This window comes from Aegilops tauschii, chromosome 7 (assembly GCF_002575655.3).
Source record: "Aegilops tauschii subsp. strangulata cultivar AL8/78 chromosome 7, Aet v6.0, whole genome shotgun sequence".
NCBI classification, from domain to species: domain Eukaryota; kingdom Viridiplantae; phylum Streptophyta; class Magnoliopsida; order Poales; family Poaceae; genus Aegilops; species Aegilops tauschii.
The window spans coordinates 504,053,436-504,058,015 of NC_053041.3; the positions used below are offsets into that span (position 1 = coordinate 504,053,436).

At 41.9% G+C, this 4,580-nt stretch overlaps 1 long non-coding RNA gene across 1 annotated transcript; it reads left to right on the forward strand.

Annotated features, from left to right (window-relative positions):
- The first annotated feature begins 425 nt into the window (after positions 1-425).
- On the forward strand, positions 426-3,415 carry LOC120968004 (uncharacterized). The gene is made up of 2 exons (XR_012189396.1): positions 426-2,680; positions 3,221-3,415. It is a non-coding gene; the product is annotated as an uncharacterized lncRNA (long non-coding RNA).
- Positions 3,416-4,580: the final 1,165 nt, after the last annotated feature.

Below are 4,580 nucleotides of genomic sequence, written 5' to 3' on the forward strand. Positions count from 1 at the left end.
GGGAGATCGAGCGAGCTGGTCAGGCAGCCGCCATGGCGCGACCAGATCCGCCACGGTTGCCTCGCGCGCTGTCCACGGGCTCGACTCCAGGGACTGGGTCATGGTCTGCGAGGCCCTCAACGACACGCGCCGCCTCGCCATCCACCACCCCGCCCTCCTCGCCCCCATCCTGTAAGTTCTTCGATCCCCTCTGTCGTTGCTGCTCTTGGCTTATGTTTTGACAAATTCCGTTGGGGATCTGACCCGAGAATCATCCGTCCGTCCGCGGGTGCTGATTGGCAGGGAGAAGGTGGTGCTGGGGATCTTGAAGACGGTGAAGAACCCGTGCAGCGCCGTGCTCAAGACCTCCATGATGGCGTGCACAGACGTCTTCTTGAGCAGCAGCTGTAGCAGCAGCTTGTCCAAGCCAATGCGTGCCATGGCCACCTCCATGCCGCCCCTGCCCCTGCTGAGGAAGCTCCAAACTATGAATAAACAAAAAGATTCCTCTACATTAGTGATGAATTATCCTTTCGTTCTAATCATGCACAAGTATGCAGCATCTGTCCATGAGTATAGTTGGATCATGGAAGGAAGCAGTGCGCTGTTGATGATTGAGTGGAGGGTGCACTGTTCGTTTTTGCATTTGCATGCATGGCTCCAAAATGTCTGAATTGGGTCCAAACGAAACCATGCATCAGGTCTAGAGCTTTTATAACCAGCAAGAGTTGGAGTTCATATATATTTCTCCAAAAATTATACTCTCACTGTGTAGAATCTTTTGGGCCTGAATCATTGATTGAGTTTAGGTCAAAAGCATCTGTATGCCAATAGTGTTGATGTTGTTTTGTGCTATATACTTCAGGGAATAGTTAACTCATTAATTAAGATGCCGAGGTACTATCAACTAGATCTGTTCACACACATACTTTAGTAACCAGCTCCATTAATCATCTGATCAGCTATGTAAACTAATCACTGAATCTGGAAATTATGTGCTTTGATAGAACACGGAAACTAATCAAATGCAGAAGAGTTGTTTCAGTTTGAGTTCTGTTTGAAATGTTGCAACTTCAGAATTCTGGGAACTTTCCATAAAGTTTGCATCAGTTTAGTGGGTTCACCTATATTATGTTGTTGGAAGCTAGTTCATGATGAACTGATTTAACTCTCTACTGGAATATTAGTGTTTTTTATGGGAGGAATATAGTGTATTTGTTGATGTAAATTTGTTTGGGTTTAGACCTATGCTTCCTCCACTGTTTTGTAGAGTTGGCTAATTTTAGATGCTGCATAATAACCTTTAAGGCTGTGGCCAATTTTAGATGCTGCATAATAATCTTTGTACTGCATAATAAAAAATTGCAGTACCGAAGATGAATGGTCGATTAGTTTTAGCTTCAAGCCATTTTAGTATATTCTTTGTACATGTGGCCTGTGGCTATAACTAGTTTGATGTAGTTCATCCGTGATGTCCAGTAGCTATGAGATCCGAGGGATGCCGACCATTCGAGCCACGTAACTTATTCAGCTTTCACTCTACAATCTTGCTAATTTAAAGTCAGTGGGGGGCTTTCCCCCACTGTCCATGGTTCCTAAAAAAACGTATTCAGCTTTGGCCATCCTCATTTGCTATGCTAGGTATAATGTAAACTCTCTTCTGAATTTGATTTGTACCAGTTTGACTTTCCTAAGTTTCTTTTCTTGTTACCAGAGCTTACACTATCTTTCTATAGGCGCCGCCGGATTCGAGGGTGGAGCCCGAGCCTCCACTGGAGCATGGATCAGCCGTGTAGGAGGTGGAGCTCCGCATGGATCACGACTTGGTCGTCATGGGGGCCTGGACCATCAAGCTCGCGGGCGAGATGGACGGCCTCGGCAACGGAGGCGCGCATGAGATCCTGGGGTTGACCAATCCACGGGGCACCAGATCTTCCCTGGGGGTCGCCTGCTGTAGTCATACTGTCGCTGGATCTCCTCCCCCCTCTCTCTCTCTGTGTTTTTTCTGTCAATAGCTAGTAGCATAAGTTGGAGCTGGCTGTACCAGGAACTTAATCTACATTTATTCAACTAGATCAAGTACAAGTACATTAGTTCGTAATCTGCTATTAATACATCTCCTGGTCATAAATTTCCTGAAGTAGTGCATGTATATATTTAGGTGTTGGTTAATTAGAAAATGGATGTGATTTGTAACTTGATTGTTGTAGGCTACAAGATATATCTCTGTTGGTTCATCTTGCTGTAGAATATGCCCATGTTCATTCATTTATGTGTATTGCTATTTACCTCTGGTGACATGTGAGAAGCACTCATCTATATGTTTATATTTTGAGCAGCTGGGTACAACTACAGTTGCAGAATCATCTAGCCAAATTTTGGGAGGATGGCATAAAATATTAGATAACCCATGCTTCTGAAATCATGGTAGGCTTCACAAGCTTGTAAGGTGTTTTCTGTTTTCAAGCGACTTTACATCAAGTTACTGTTTCTCAACCAAAATTCTAGACTGTATAGCTCTTTATTGTTCTCTCCACTTATTTGTACAGCCAAGGATGCTTACTTAACTGTATAGCTCTTTATTGTTCTTTTTCAGGTATTCCATTTATGCTCCATCCCGAAATCTATTGTGCACTGCCAAGTCCATGAGGCGAAGCGCTCACTGCTTGACCATTTCTTTACTGAACTGGGAGCAACAGAGGCAAGATATTCGAAACAAGTTGAAGTCCTTTCAATTCTTGATTTCTAGCATACACATGCAACCTGATTGGTGATGTTACTGTAGATATGATGTAGGTTCAGTGCTTACTATTTTTTGTGTGATGCATGTTACCTTCATTTCTGTCTATGCCTTCTTTAGTGTTTTGCCAGCTAACTAGTCTATTGGTCGTTTTGAAATATGAAGATGCATGTAAGCACTGTTGCTGGCAATCTGGCACATCATATTAGTCTTATCCCTTGTTTTGTCACTAGCATACACTATAATCCCTTGCTAGTGTCACTAGCATACACTACAGTTTTATTAAAAGGGGGGCATATCATTTGCTCTATATAATAGTGCTGATTTTGCGCTGATATGAATATACAACAGTATTACATTGTAGTGTTTTCTGCATGTTTTTGTATCACTAGTTTCATGATGCCTTCTCATTTGAACCTATTACTTGTTTTTGTTTTTATCCTTGATTAGTATCAATTGTTGTATCGTAGACTTAAAATTGTGGTGGTTTCTCTTTTACAGAAGCTCAAGTGTGAAGTGTGAAGTCGTGAAGTGTGAAACAAGTGTGAAGCAGTGAAGTCCTACTCAGTGAACAGTAGCATACTGTAGCATATATGTGTTGTACAGAGTGTAATAGATTTATTTAGTGGTATATTTGATGAATTTTATGTGTTCTTTGTTCTTTTTGAAATATTGGTTATGTATGTAATTTGAAAACTTCTGAAATGGAAACTAACCATTGGGGCAACTTATGAAAATAATCTGTCTAATTTGTACATTTCTGACATGTGGGACCAATTTGATAGATGAAATTGACAAGTGGGACCCATATGACTAGTGGGACCATCTTGAATATAGAATGGCTAAAAATACAAAAAAATAGACTATAAAAGGCCACGGCCTAGAAAATAAGAGGCCATAGCCCAGAAAATAAAAAGGCTGAATTGTAGGCTTTGGCCCATGTGGCTGTCCAGAATTAATAGGGGAAAAATATAGAAGGCTGAATTGTTGGGCCTCGCCCATGTAAACACCTAATCGGACCGGGCTGATTCTTGTCAACGACCTTTTCATTTGGTCGCAATTTTTCCATGCGAGCTTGCCACGTCGGATCCGACGTGGCCTGGGCAGACAGCTAGCGACCAAAACAAAAGGTCATGGGTTCAACGACCTTCTGTTTTGGTCGTAAACGTCTACGACCTTCTTACAGAGAAGGTCGTTAATTTTAGTTTACGACTGTCAGCTTTTGACCTTCTGTTTTTGGTCACAAAAAGGTCGCAAATGAAAAACTATGACCTTTCAGCAGCCAATAGTGAGGGTCACAAGTTGACATATTTCTTGTAGTGAGTATTAATAATAACTTGATTAATGACAACCCTGATTCGACGATGAGATAAGTTGGTTGTGATCGCCGGAAAGATCACCGTTTGAGACCAAGTGTTGGTCATGGTTGTGATCGCTGGAATGATGACCGTGGTATCAAGGATACCGAGTTGTTGGATATTCGTGATGTTGTGCGAGAATCGTGGGTAAAAATCTAGCTCCTTGTGGTCATTTAATGATTACTAGGGTATTGTTTATACCAAGCTTGATTTGATCCTGAGATAATCGTGTGATGTCCGAGGATGGTAAGTGATGCATGTGATGGTTAGGAAGTAACCCGAGCAGAATAAATAATGCATATAGTGTCATCATGTTGCATGTTCTAGCAGTATTATGTTCATGTTGTTCATGCCATGTTATCCTGATGATCTCATGATAATTCCTGCTTAACCTGTAATTGCCATGCTGTTGTTTGTCTTGAATGCTTTTGGTTAACTATGAGCTTGCAAGTACATTCAATGTACTGACCTGGCGTGTCATGCCAGTTTGCAGGTCGTGCCTG